Here is a 15495-nt window from a genome sequence, read left to right as displayed (position 1 = left end):
ATTTATCAATTTGATGGCCTGTTTAAAATTATTGGCCAGTAATATGGTAGTGTTCAAAGAGAAATGTATATTGATTTATTTTTTATTTATTCACCAATTTCTGTATCTCTGAGAAGTTAGGGTCCTTGTTTATGCATTTGGGTGATTCCATCAAATTACGAGACCTGTATAAAACTGCTCTCTCTGGTTCAGTGTGTTCTGACTCTTGATCATGATGCTTTCCTGTATTCACTGGGAGAAATTGTCCTGATACGTCCAAATCATTATTCAAAATAATAATTAAATGCTGTCTTTCTTTATCTTTAGCTTGAAGAAATCCTAATGATAGTCTTCTGCAGAAAGTAGAATAAAAATGCTTTGCTGAACATTTAAAATAGGAGTGTTAGCATCTGTGTATGAGTTCAAGGGAGGCAGCAGATGATAAAATAAATGTAAGGTGTAAAAAACAGTCTCTTCTAGGCATTTATGTTGTTTATTTTCTCTCTGCACCTTAATAATCTTGTGAATATTGAAGAAGGATTACCTGAAATATAATTCATGATCCCTTACTCTAAACCACCAAATATTAAAAAGTAAATGAGAGGGAAGGAAAGGTATAATTTAAAGGAGGTTTTACAAATACAAAGGGAATTATTAAAGAAACCCACATTAAAGAAGTAAAAAAAAAATCTGTAATAAACAAATAATGATAAATTTGGAGATAACTGCTTTACTGCCAGAGAAATCCTAATAACAAGTCTGAATCATTATAATATGTGTATTTTGCCCTTTAAACAACGCAAAACAAGTTACCAAATAAGTATAAATACATAGAAACGGGAAAAATTATTTCTGAAGCTGAACAAATGAGAAGTGTTCTGTGTTCATAAGTGTTTCAGGGCCAGGTTGAGGAATTTCATATAGTGGAGTTAGGTCTTTGTCTGTTCAGAGTGTCAGAAAGAGATGCTCTCGAATTCATTGATCTTAGGCTCCTGCCATCTCGGTGTAGATCAGGTTTCAGCAGCCTGTGGCTTTTGTGCTATGATCTGCTGTCTTTGTTGCTTTCAGTAGTTCAGCTCCTAAGACTTGTCTTCCGTCCCTCCCAACCCCCTGTCCTTTGAAATCCGTGCTCTTTTTTTTTTTTTTTTGCTTTTTAGGGCCACACCCACAGCATATGGAGGTTTTGGAGCTGTAGCTGCCAGCCTCTGCCAGAGCCACAGCAACGCCAAATCCAAGCCACATCTCAGACCTACACCATAGCTCTCGGTAACACCGGATCCTTAACCCACTGAGCGAGGCCAGGGATCGAACCCGAAACCTCATGGTGCCTAGTTGGATTTGTTTCCACTGTGCCACACTTGGAACTCCAAAAAGCAGTGCTTCTTATTCTCAACTTACACATCTCTGCCCTTCCAGGCTTCTCGTGTTCATTTCCTCCTGACTCCATGTAGAGGCGTAGGGGTTTGAATTGGCACCCCCCGGTTTGAAGGAAGTCAAGTATCATATCTAAATTCTTGCTTCTCTTAATCGTGCTCTTTTTTCTCTGACAGCAATGAAGTGTCAATAACTACTTAAAGATAAGGATGCCTGGTACATACTCAGGTTTGAGGATAGCAGTAAGGTGCCACCTTGAAATGCACAGTAAGAACATAATCCACTGTTGAAAAGTAAATGCGTGTCCCATCATTTTGGTTTTCTTTTTCTCATTCGCATTTTCTGCTTTAAGACTTCAGATGTTTGTTAAGGTTTGATGACTACTGAATACACATGTAGGAAGTTGCATTCGAAGCATTAATTTGTTATTCAGCAGACATTTGGAACCATCTGTGTTCAAGATGCTGTGCTAACTTTTAAGGGGGATATAAAGATGTAGTCGAGGTTCTGGCAGGGGGAGCTGGTGAATTGGCAAGGCTTGATGGAGGAAGGAGCGTTACTTATCCTGCAGTATTCCTTGCGTGTACAGTTTTTCCTCTTTGTCTTAGAGCCCTCGCTGAGTTCCCACAATCATGTTTGAGCTTCACGGTTCTGGAGTAATTAGTTTGTCTCTGAGACGATAAAAGAGACTAAAGTGAAGAATTCGAGATTGTAGCAACATCTAGGCATTAAGAAGAAATAAGGTGGAACTTCTTTATGTATGTATTTGAGGTTACAGTGTTACCAATTACAAGTGGTATGAAATCTACAGGGTAATTAGATCAGTGAGGGTTGACTTGATCAGAAACATCTTCAGAATTGAATGTGTAACTTACGTGTACCCTTGGGAGAGTATTTCAGGTAGGGGAACAGTGAGCAGAATCAAGCAGTTAAACTGAGTGTGGGGTTTTCACTGGACTCTAGACAGACAGATTAGAAGATTCATATTGGTGAATCATAGAAAATAAAGTTGGAGTATATAGGAATGAGGACATGAAGCAGGTTTTTTAAGAACCGCTTAATTGAGATATATTTTACATACATACCATAAAAGTCATCCACTTAAAGTATATAGTTCCATGGTTTTTAATATCGTCACAATTGTGCGACCATCATCACAGTCTCATTTCAGAGCATCATACCGCCCCAAAATGAAACCCCATGCCCATCGGCAGTCCTTTCCTGTTCCACCCCCAGCTCTAAGTAACCACTAAACTGCTCTCAACAGATTTGCCTCTTCTGGAATATTTCATGTAGGTGCAATCATACAGTACAGCCTTTGTGAATGGCTTCATTTAGCGTAGAGTTTTTGAGGTTCACATATTTGTGGCATGTATCAGTATTTCATTCATTCCCTTCTACATCCAGCTCATATTCTGTTTATAGATGTCCAACACTTTGTTTATCCATTCAGCGGTTGATTGGATTTGGATTTTTCCTACCTTTAGGCTGTTAAGAATAATGCTACTATGGACATTTGTGAAATCATTTGGATGAGCATATATCATTTCTCTTGGGTGGAATTGCTGGGTGTATGGTAGTTTTATGGTTAATATTTTGAGAACCCACCAGCCCATTTTCCAAAGTGGCTGTGCCATTTTACACTCCCACCAGCAATGTCTGAAGGTTCTGGTTTCTCCCCATTATTGCCAGCACTTAATATTGTTCCTTTTTTTATTAGCCATGCCAGAGTGTGGAAAGTGGTATTCCATTGGGGGTTTGCTTTTTTGTTTTTTTTTAATTTTTTATTTTATTTATTTATTTTTGCTTTTTTCTTTTGATGGTTTACAATTTATATGTAAATATGCAAGTCATCTTTAAGCTTTTAATTATTCTACTCTGCCAGGGTGTGATAGATAAATGACCACATATTGTGAAATTAAATTAGGCAAAGAAAATCTAGGAGTGATACTTCATATAACAAGAACAGTATTCAAGTCTAGGTTTACACATTTCAGTACTTTTTAAAGGGAAGAGCGAACTGAAAGTATATTAAGTGGAACCATGAAGACCAGTGTAATTTATGTCTCAATCTTAAACTCTGGAGAGTCTCATACTGAATCTTATACTCTGTACTGAAGTTTGGCATTAGATTGGTTTGCTGCTTTTGAATTTTTGTATATATACACATATATACATATATAGAAAATAAACTTTATCACTGTAACAATTTTTTTAATGGCTATACCCATGGAAAATGGAAGTTCCCAGGCCAGGAATGGAATCTGAGCCACAGTTGCAGCACCACTGGATCCTTTGACCCACTGCACTTTGCTGGGGAGATCAAACCTGTTCCTCCACAGCAATCCAAGCTGTTGCATTCAGATTCTTAACTCACTGTACCGGAGCAGGAGCTTCGTTGGTATAACCTTTTTTTTTTGTCGTTTTTTTTTTTTTAGGGCTGTACCTGCAGCATATGGAGGTTCCCAGGCTAGGGGCGAATCAGAGCTAGCTCCAGGCCTACGCCTCAGCCACTCCAGATCCGAGCTGCGTCTGTGACTTCTACCACAGCTTACAGAAACTCCAGATCCTTAACCCACTGAGCGAGGCCAGGGATCGAACCTGCGTCCTCATGGATACTAGTCAGATTCCTTTCCGCTGAGCCACGACGGGGAACTCCAGCATAACCATTTTTACTGAGTCATTTAAGACCATTGTGGTCACAACCATCACTGTTACCTATTTCTAGACTTTTTTCAGCATCCCAATAGAAAAGTCCTCATTCCCTTTACCCCCAGCTCCTCGTAATCTCAGAGGTACTTTTTTTCATCTTTGTGGATTTCTGGGTGTTTCCTATAAATGGAATCATACAGTATGTAGCTTTTTGTGTCTCACTTCTGTTAACATATCAGAATTTCATTTTTTTTCTTATTACTGAATAATGTTCGATTGTATAGGTAGACAGCATTTTGTTTAGCCATTCATTCACTGACCAACTTTGGGTCGTTTGGGTCGTTTCTACCTTTGGCTGTCGTGAATCGCGATACTGTGAATGTTCATGTTCGAGTTTTTGTTTGAACACCTGTTTTCTGTTCTTTTGAGTATATATATATTTAGGAGTAGGATGCTGGGTCATATGGATGTTCTCTGTTTACCTTAGGAACTTCCAAGTTATTTTCCACAGTGTCTGCACCATGTTACGTTCCCACGACTGACATGGGCGTTCCGCTTTTACCATTCTCACCGAAGCTTGTTCTTTCCAGTTTCTTGATCACAGCCAGCCTCATCGATGTAAAGGGCTGTCTTGTGGTTCTGATTCACCATTCCCTAGAGCCTCAGGATGCTTGAGTACCTTTTCTGTGCCTATTGACCTTTGTGTATCTTCTTTGGAGAAAAGTCTGTTTCCGTCCTTTGTCCATTTTTTAATTGGCTTTTTTGTCTTTTTGTTGTTGAGCTATAGGGATTGTTTATTCTAGGCACAAATCTATCTTTCCCCCTCTCCCCCAGCAGTGTGGAGCCTCTAATGTTGCCCCTCCGGGGGCACAGTCTTGAGTATGCCCACAGTCAGCCAGAGATGGCATTGATTCTGGAAGGGCTGTCTTTGGCTCTTTCCCAGACCACACCCACTTCTTAAACTCTATTAATTGCAGCTGCTTGCTCTGTTGTTTTAAACAATGTCCTGGGGGGCGTACATTGCTTCACAGACTAATACAATCAAATTCAGCCTCCTTTAATAATACACTTCCCAAGGTCAGTGTTTGAAATTTATTCTGACCCAAAAAGGTCTCTTCCCCGCTCTCTCTTTCCATTTCTGTCCAGCAAACTTGTAAATAGAAGGTTTAGCCTTTATCTCCAGTGAATGTTAGTCTCCTCCCAATGGCCTTTCACTACAATCACTGTTTTTAAGAGCATCCTTAGGTTTGAATTTATCCACACTCTGTTGCAAAACAAGTCACAACCTCTGGGGAAAGATGTGGAAGTCTGGTTGAGGGCTTTTCTACCCTAGTGAAAAAATCTCTGAACCAAGGCTCTGGTGCTGCAGGCAGGAACAATGCACACTTCTTTCCAAGTGACATCTCACTTTAGGAGCTGAGTGCACAGTTGAGTGGGTGGTTGCAGCCCCAGGACTCCTTGGCTTGTCTCTCCCAGGAAGGAACCTATGAGCTGAGACAAGAGAATCCGGGTCTGGTATTCTTACCAGAGCCTCATGCAAGGCAGAGCCTCCATCCCAGGAGCAGAGACTAGGCAGAAGAAGGGAGCCCCCGCCCAGCCACACTTACCCAGATCTTTGAGCAGCTACCCGAGTAGCAGTGGGCCAAATGGGAAATGCTGGCACGCTTCTCATCCTGATTGGGAGCTGGATTTCAGGAGAACTCTGTGTCCTTGGTTGTATCAGTCTGGTGTGAAGATTCTGTCTTGCTGAGTTGTGACAGGGAAGGGAAGGAGAGGGACTGTCTTTCAGACACCATAGAAGTTCTGTTTCCTTACCAAGTTTTAGTAGATTTTCTTGAGTAGATGTTTCTTCATTTGCTATGTGCCCTTCAGACCATTTTCAAAGACTAAAGTCTTTGGTTGGGGTGGGAGTAGGGGGTTGTTCTTGTTTTTTATTTTATTTTATTTTATTTCGCTTTTCAAGGCTGCACCCATGGCATATGGACGTCCCAGGCTAGGAGTTGAACTGGAGCTGCAGCTGGTGGCCTACTTCGCAGCCACAGCAACGCCAGATCCAAGCTGAGTCTGCAACCTACACCACAGTTCACAGCAATGCCAGATGCCCAACCCACTGAGCGAGGCCAGGGATTGAACCTGCGTCCTCCTGGTTACTAGTCGAGTTCATTACCATGATGGGAACTCCTTTGTTTTTTAACTTAATCCAGTTTAATGGAAGTGTGGGTCTGGAACCCCCCCACACTGTCATGCCAGAAGTAGCATGCCAAAAGGAAAAAAAGGCTTTTTGCTGCCATGAATCTCAATTTCCTCAAAAATGTGAGTAACACTGTGCTTATGGGTTGTAAGATTAAATGAAATGACATGTATGAAAACTTAAAATTGCTAATCAAGAGGAGGGAAAACTTAATATGCAGGAGCGGACTGAGGTAAACACCAAAGGCTTCTCTTTTCCTAAGCCTTGTGCATTCTAGAAATGGTAAGAAGTTAGTGGGCCTCAGGAATTTTGGTGCTTGTGAATTTTTATAGCTAAATAATTTATGGCCCACATAATTTGGGTTCTGCTTGTTGTTTTCGCTTTTTAATATTCTTACTTGTTTCTTTTAAACTTTTTATATGGGATGAGGGCTGACTAACCCAGGTCAAACTCTTCTCAAAACAACTCTTTTTCAGCTAACTTTAATCTTTTTCTTCTTCCATCTCCTGTTGTACTTGTGTTCAGTAACTGATTTTAAAATTCAGTTCTTTTTTTTTTTTTCCTTTTTCGTTTATACCCAAGGCATTTGGAAGTTCTCAGGCCAGGGGTCAAATCCAAGCTGCAGCTGCAACCTGTGCCACATCTGCGGCAACACCATATCCTCAATCCTCTTTGGCTCAGTGGGAACGTCCAACACTCAGTTGTTCTTTAATGGTTTTTTAACCTCAGTTTTGTTTCTTCGTCTAAACCGAAAATGCCTTATGGAGTCTCCATACTGACAGTGATGTAACATTTGGATGCCTGATGATGAACATTTTCTATGCATTCTTTTAGCTTCACACAACTTTTAGCTTTAAGATTAATCATTTCTTTTCTGCTGAGGATGTCTGTTTCTATCAAGGAAGTCCAGTTTTGGCATGTCAGAAATGCCTAGGACATATCTAGAATAAAGATAAGAGATGCACAGTGAAGTTCACTCCTGGGCATGGGACCTAGTGTTCTTTATTCTTTGAATTTTTGATCATATACATGTATTACTTAAAAGACAAAAAAGGTAATATATATATAAAAGGTACACAATTCAAAAGTTACGAAAGAACATAAATAAAAGTTCCCCTTCCACTCCTGACCCCACCCTACCTAGTTCTCCTTCCCATAGATCTGTTGTACCAGCTCTTACTTGTCAGCAATATATATGGATGCTGTTTCTTAGGAATCAGCTGTCAGAGTGTGTTACCAAAATTTTTAACATTTTTCCAACTTTCATTTGATGTACTACTTTTTAAACTAAAAAAAAAAATTTGAGGAAAGAAAATGCTGCACTAGATTAAGAGAAGCAAATCTGAGGTCTTTGAAGGGTACTGGGAAGAGAACTGACTTAAAAGCCAGTGTGCTCCCACTCATGTTTTTGCCGCTTCCAGTGTGAAGTGAGGATGTTGTACGTTAATAAATATAGTAAATATAGTAAATGTATAAATATAATAAATATAATAGATACAGTAAAAAAAAATTCAGACTATTACCTGATGCTTCCTCCTGTTCAAAAAACTAAGACACTTCTATCCTGTGGTATCTACCAAGTGAGTGCATTCTTCAGCCACACAGCTGGACTCAAATTGCACTATTTGATTCATCCTATAAATATTTGTTAAGCCTCCTTTTTGTGAAAACTACTGTGCTAGTGCTTTTTGACTTAGAAAGTTATTTCTGTTTTGCCTCTCAGCAACATGAATTTGCAAGATACTTTTAAAAAACAGTATCCTACAGTAAGTGCCCCCAGAATGATGTGAATTTGAAAGCTAGCCATATTAAAAATAAATTTTAGATATTGTAGGATATGCTTTAAGTCAAATCATTGAAATATTTAAAATATACTTTGAAATCTGAACCCAGTTATGCTTGAGTTTATAACTTTTAGTTTTAATTTGATTCAGATGCCCACATTTTAACCTGAGCATAGCTCAGAATAATAACATCTAACATTTAAAACATGTTAAATAGGGAGTTCCCATCGTGGCTCAGCAGAAACGAATCTGACTAGCATCCATGAGAACATAGGTTTGATCCCTGGCCTCCCTCAGTGAGTTACGGATTGGTGTTGCTGTGAGCTGTCGTGTAGATTGGAGATGCGGCTTGGATCTGACATTGCTGTCGCTGTGGCTGTGGCGTAGGCTGGCCAATACAGCTCCTGATTTGACCCCTAGCCTCGGAACCTCCATATGCCTCAGATGCGGCCCTAAAAAAAAAAAGGAAAAAAAAAATCAATATCTTTATAGTACTTCACTGTCATATATGTTATTTTGTTGGTGTTTTTAATAATGTTATTAGACTTTTAGAGTTTCTAAAAGGAATAATTCACCTTAAGTGATTACTTAAGCTTTAGGTATTCCAAGCAGGAAGAGAAATAGCATTTATTGAATACCAAGTGCATTTCAGGCACCATGTCAAATTCCTTTGTTTATATTATATAATCTTTTCAGCAACCCTTTGCAATAGGAATTAGTTTGCCTTTACAAGGGCAGAAACTATGTGTCTCTTGTACATTATTATATAATATCTGGCATGTGATAGTTGCTTTATAAATATTTATTGAATGAATTATCTGTGTTTTTTTCTTTCTTTCTTTTTTTTTTTTCTTTTGGCCTCCCGTGGCTTATGGCTTACGGCATTCCCTGGCCAGGGATCAGATCCAAGACTCCAGATCCTTAACCCACTGTGCTGGGCCAGGGATTGAACCTGTGCTCCAGAGCTCCCAGGATGCCACCAATCCCATTGCACCACAGCAGGAACGCCTCTTTTTTTTTTTTTTTTTAATGTTAGGAAACTAGGCCCAGGTAGAATTTATCAAAAGCCACACAGTAAAATACGGAGTTGCAGTTTAAACAAGATCTATTAGGCTGTAAAGTAAATGCCATTTGTCACACTCTAATGACTCCTGAAGTTGGGCTTTTGAGAAAAGATAGCAGAACCTTGAGTAAAGTTCTGAGATTAAAGAAGACTGTGTTTATTAGGTACAGACAACTGTTGAGAACACTAAAGTGTCCTTACCGTTTCTTTTTGGCCATTCTTCCAAGACAACCTTTTATTTTCCTGCGGGAAGAGAATAACAACATTTGCTGATGACTTACTGTTGGCGAGAACTACGAGTTGAGTACTGCTCTTTTTTGGGTAAATAACCTGTTAATAATACTTATCTTATTTTTATTAAATATTGTACAGATGTAAAATAAGCTATGTAGGTAGTATAAGGCATACACATGGTCCCACTAAGTACTAAACTTAAGAAATATGCAATTATTAGTACTTTTTATCCCCCACTTTGTGCCCCCTGCATTCCATCTTCCCACCCTCTTCCCACTATGCTGATTTTGTGTTTTGTTATATCCATACTTTAAAAAAAACAGTTTTGCCACATGGATGTCGCCCTAGGCAAAATACTGGTTTGGTTTACATGGGTCTCAACTTACACAAATGGAATCATCATCTTTTTCTGTAATGAGCTCCCCGCCCCGCCATGATTTCAATTAAATCAGAATCTCTGGGATGTAGGACTCAAGAATTCGTATTTTTTAAGGCTCTCTCAGTGGTTTCAGTATGCCTTCAAGGGTCATACAGAACAGTGGAAGTGCATGTTCATAGCTTCCGCTTTGCTAGATCCTGATTTTTAAAAAGGAATACTGAATTTTAAACTCCCACCAGCAGGGTGTGCTGTTCCACGCCTTACCAATACCCAATATTTCCAGTCTTAAAATTTTGCCAACCTCATGGATGTAAAAGGGTTTTTGTTGGTTTTGGTTTTGGGTTTTTTTTGTTTTTTTGTTTTTGTTTTTGTTTTTGTTTTTTGCTTATTAGGGCTGCACGTGCAGCATATGGAGGTTCCCAGCCAGCGGTCAAATCAGAGGCGCAGCTCCTGGCCTATGCCACAGCCACAGCAACACCAGATCCAAGCCACGTCTGTAACCTGCACCATAACTCAGTGGCAATGCCAGATCCTTAACCCACTGAGCGAGGCCAGGGATCCTAAAGTGGGTTTTTGATGTAATTTTATTTATTTAATTTTTTTTGAAGTGATTTTAATTTGCTTTTCCCTGGTAAGTTGTGATTGATCATTTTTTCTTACGGTTATTGGCCACTCATTTCCTCTTCTATATTTTCTGTTGTGTTGTCTTTTCATATCAGTGTTTTTGCATCCTGGCTATCAATCTTTTGTTGAGTATATGTTGCAGATGTTTTCTCTCAGCTTGTGGCTTGCCTTTTCTCTTTTATAATACAGAGATTAATTTAAATTTTAAATTAGAATTCTTAACTTTAATTTAGTCAAATTTCAATCTTTTTTTGATGTTTTGTGCTTTTGTATCTTGTTTAAGAAATCCCTTCTGTATTATGTCCTAAAAGTTTCATAGTTTATACTTTACACATGTCTTTAATTTCTGGAATTTAATTTTGGATATGATGCAAAAGTCCAATTTTTTTCCAAAATGGATACCTAATTATTTAAGTACTATTTATTGAATAGTTCATTTTTCTTCCTGTGATTGCAGTTGCCAGCTCTGTCATAAATCAAGTTTCCATATATGTGTGTATCTTATTTCTGTGTGCTCTATTATCTTCCATTAGTTTTTCAGAATATCCCTGTGCCAGTGCCTCACTCAATTGCTATAGCTCTTTGCTAAGTCTTCATAGGCAGTAAAGCAAATCCTGCCACCTGATTTAAAGAATTTCCTGGAGTTCCCGTCGTCGTGGCGCAGTGGTTAACGAATCCGACTAGGAACCATGAGGTTGCGGGTTCGGTCCCTGCCCTTGCTCAGTGGGTTAACGATCCGGCGTTGCCGTGAGCTGTGGTGTAGGTTGCAGACGTGGCTCATATCCCGAGTTGCTGTGGCTCTGGTGTAGGCCGGTGGCTACAGCTCCGATTGGACCCCTAGCCTGGGAACCTCCATATGCCGTGGGAGCGGCCCAAGAAATAGCAACAACAACAACAGAAAAAAGACAAAAGACAAAAAAAAAAGAATTTCCTGATCCTTTTCTCTTCATACAAACTTACAGATCATTTTGACAAGCTCCAAAAACCTCTGTTTGCTCTGTAATTGGAATAGCATTGATTCAGTAGATCGGTTTGGAAAAACTGATATCTTTGTGGTATTAAGTGTTACTATCACTGGATGTGGTCTATTCATATGTTTAGGAGTTCCTTAATATTTTTCAATACAAGTTAATTTTCTAAAGATTGCACATACCTTTCTTAGATTTATTCCTAGGCACTTTATATTTTTTTGTGGTATTAGAAGTGTTCTGTGTATTGTTGGAAAGAGTGTATTTTTCAGTTATTGGGTGCAGTGTTCAACATCTGTGTATTATAACAAGGTTATTAATTACATGTACATATATGCAGTATGCCTACTAATATTTATTCTTTATTTGCCATTTCCTGGTGTGTTAGGATCCTCTGGTATGTTTTTTCATTTTTTTTCTCATTGTTTTTGTTTTATGTATTTTTCAGTCTATGTTATTGGATATACACACATTCAGAATCACTTCTTAGTGAAATCAATCTTTGTTTATACAGTGGTCCTCTTTCTTTCTAGTACTGCTTTTTGCCTCTTGTCTATTTTCTTGGTTTTGATCGGTATTTGTCTGGTGCTCTTTTTTTTTTTTTTGTAACTATTATCCATTCTTTTATTATCAGCCTTTCTTTGTCTTATGCGATTCTGAGAAATAGCACACAGCTCAGATTTTTTTTAAAAACGAATCAGTTAATCTTTCCCTTTTTACTGTTTAATTTAGTCCACTGATGTTTATTGTGATTGCTTATGCATTTGTTTTTTTTAAAGGTATCTTGTGCATTTTATATGTTTTTCTTTTTTTTTTGTCTTTTTGCCATTTCTTGGGCTGCTCCCGCGGCATATGGAGGTTCCCAGGCTAGGGGTCGAATCAGAGCTGGAGCTGTCGGCCTTCGCCAGAGCCACAGCAACGCGGGATCTAAGCCGCATCTGCAATCTACACCACAGCTCACGGCAACGCCGGATCGTTAACCCACTGAGCAAGGGCAGGGATTGAACCCGCAACCTCATGGTTCCTGATCGGATTTGTTAACCACTGCGCCACGACGGGAACTCCATGTTTTTCTTTTTTAAAAAATCCCCTTTTCTTGCCGTAAAAATTAAAAATTTTGTTCTCCTTTTTCTCCCACTGTTAGGTTAGAAGAGACTCATAGGAGTAAAGGAGAACATAGACTCTAAGGCAGTGCTTCTCAGTCTCTACTGCATGTTGAATTCACGTAGGAACATTTAAAAGTGTGAATACCTGGGTTCTGCTCCCAGAAAATTGCTTGGGGATGCAGTCTGGTGTGGGGAATTTTTAAAGCTTACCAGGTGACTCTAATAGACAGTCAAAACTGAAAGCTAGGGCCCCTGGAGAAACTCTTACATGTAACATCAAATGTAGACAGAGGCTAAAAAGGCCGGATGAGCATGATCTCCGCAGACTCATGCTACTTTACTGATGAGCAGAATTCACGAGCTAGCTCAAACACATTTTTTTTTCTTGGTATACACTTGTGTGCACAGATTTGTATTGGGATTTATATTGAGAATTTTGCATTAAAAGTTGCTTTTTAAGTTCAAATGAGCTGGTCTTCAAGACATTTTTATCCAGAAGATAAAGCTGACACGTGAAACTGTAGCCAGAATAAATATTTAATTGGGTTTCATAAGGGTAATTATACAGAATAATTTATATGGAAGTATTCGATGTCAGATGTGGTTCACATTTTGCAAGTGTGTTAGGAGAGTTTTCTGGCAAGGAGCAACTAGATGCTAGAGTGGTCAGAGATGTCCATGGGACAGAGTAAGCAGTTCGTGACCCTTTTTGACATTTCTGTCTTTGATTTTTTTGCTCTTCAACTTTGTCTTTCACTTTTTGCTTCCAAAATAACCCGGATTCATCTGAGGTTCCTTTCCAGCAAGTTACATTGGTAGGAGTTGGGGAAGGGTGAGGCCCATGGGGAAAAGCAAGCCTGTGAAGTGAATTATTGGTGTACATCACTTTTTAAGGCAATATTTTTTTTTCTCAATTAATATTGAGTCATTAACATGAACTGGGAATGTAGTGGTGAAAACGTACACAGAAGTCTTTTTCCTTGAGAATGTATATCCTTAAAGGAGGTACAGCAAGTAAAATATAAAACTTAGAGCGTGTTAGGTACTGTGGTAACTGTCTCTACAGATAGCTCCCTAGTGTGCTCTGTGTCCCATTGTTCATACCATTCTGTCATCCTCTCCTACACGTCCTTTGGGCTGATTCTGTGTCACCAGTAGAGCAAGGGAGACATCCCTGGGTAGGTCCTAAACAGCACAGTTTCTGCCTTTATTGTTTGGAATGTGAGCTCTGTATGGGAACTCTTGCCTGCCAAGAGGCCTCCATGCTTTGGGCTAGCCCAGACTTAGGCAGGTGGGAAGGCTGAGTGGTGAGACAGTGAATCCTGGTCAGCACCCAGCTGTCTGCGGCCTCCCAGTGTGGTTAAAGAAGTCATCTTGGATGTTTAGCTCAGTTGAGCCTTCACATAACCTCAGTCCCAACAATCATGTGGCTGTAGCCACATGAGAGACTCCAAGCAAGAACCGTCCAGCTGAACCCACACAATCATAAAAGATGGCAATAGATGGTTGACTTGAATCCCTGAGTTTTAGAGTTAGATGTTACTCAGCAGTAGGTAATCGGAACAGATGGCGATGAGTACCGTGGAGCAAAAAAAAAAAAAAGAGGGAAAGGAAAGTTAGGGAGCGAGAGGGATTGATTTTAAAGTTTAAATTGAGAAGATACTCAAGCAAAAACATGATGGATGTGAGGGTGTGAGTAATGTTAATACCTGGGGGAGCGGAACATTCCGTTCAGAAGGAACAGCAAGTACAAAGGCCCTGTGGCTGGAACTGCCTCCAATTTGCAAGCAATAGCCGTGAAGACCATGTGGATGGAACCTAGTGAATGATGGGAAGAATAGCCAGAGTAGAGGTCAGATGGGTGCGAGGGGTTGGGGGTAGGTGCACACTTTATCAGGCTCTGGTCAGATGAAAGGCTCTTTTTTTAAAATAACAAATACATTGCTATAATCCCTTTTCTCTCCTGAAATGAAATATAGATAATATAAGCTTCTCATGCACTCAAAAAAATTAGTTTCCAACTTAATATAAAGAAGACATAAAATGAAAGTAATGTAATCAGTGTATTTTGTTATGTAAATACTATCGTATGACAAACGTAGAATACAAACATTCTCTGTACAGAGCAGCTGAATCTAGAGCTATACATTAGAACTTAAGCAGGAGTGTTATATTATTAATTCACATACTGTAAACAGTCATGGTGATGGGCTTTTGTGAAATGGTAAATAATTCTTGGTCAAGTTCTTCGTCAAACAGAGTGCAGCCTTCTCTTAATTTACATGGAGGAGACATTCTGGAAAATTCAAGTATGTAAGTATACTTGAATATATTCAAGTATGTTTGAAACTCTGGTACCACCCACTGGTACTGTAGTACCTCTCCTCAATCATTGTGATTATCAGAAATGTTTTCACTGGGATTCCTGGATACAGAACTGTGCAGGCCATTGTAAGAATTATAACTCTGTTTAGGATGGCAGGTTGTTGGAGCGTTCTAAGAAAAGGAGTTAACATAAGTCACCACTGCCTTAATGAGATCGTTCTGGCTGCTGTTCGGAGAATAAATGGTGGGTTGATACGTACTGAAGAAAAAATAAAAAAATACAGTTGAATCTAATGCTTTCATCCAGGTGGAGAGATGATAGTGGTTGAGACCAGTGTTGAAATTGTAGATTTTAGTGTGGTTGGATTCTTGTATTTTTTTTAAGAAGTAATTTTTGTATGTCAATAACAGGGCACATTTTTCTTTTGTTTTAGCATTTTGTTTTTATTATCTCTACTCTTGGCCTGTATTTTCCCAGAAGTAGGTATGTTAACTAGTTCTCGTCTCCTAGAGACCTTGTAACTTTTAATATGGAGGGGATTTTTTTTTTTTTTTTCCCCTACAAAGGGTTGTTTCCATTGTTAATTAAAGTAGAAAATGGAGGAGTTCCTACTGTGATGCAGAGGGTTAAGAATCTGACTTCAGTAGCTCAGGTTGCTGCAGAGGTGCAGGTTTGATCCCTGGCCTGGCAAAAGTTGGGTTAAAGGATCTGGCATTGCCGCAGCTGTCATGTAGGGCAGCTGCAGCTCAGGTTCAGTCCCTGGCCCAGGAACTTTGATATGCCATGGGTGTGGCCATAAAAATAAGTAAAGTAGA

General features: G+C 39.3%; 1 protein-coding gene across 3 annotated transcripts in view; it reads left to right on the top strand.

Moving 5' to 3' along the window:
- Window positions 1-15495, top strand: part of NARS2 (asparaginyl-tRNA synthetase 2, mitochondrial) — a 143790-nt gene that overhangs the window by 13848 nt on the left and 114447 nt on the right. The window contains exon 1 of one of the 3 annotated variants that reach the window (XM_047752201.1): window positions 9327-9364. The exons of the other annotated variants lie outside the window; for them this stretch is intronic. The gene's annotated coding sequence lies outside the window, so the exon portion shown is untranslated. Of the gene's footprint in view, window positions 1-9326; window positions 9365-15495 lie in introns of those variants that run through there. 3 annotated transcript variants of the gene reach the window in all.

This window comes from Phacochoerus africanus, chromosome 11, assembly GCF_016906955.1.
Source record: "Phacochoerus africanus isolate WHEZ1 chromosome 11, ROS_Pafr_v1, whole genome shotgun sequence".
NCBI lineage: Eukaryota > Metazoa > Chordata > Mammalia > Artiodactyla > Suidae > Phacochoerus > Phacochoerus africanus.
The sequence above is the reverse complement of the archived record's forward strand: the minus strand, read 5'-3'. Positions and strand labels throughout refer to the sequence as shown.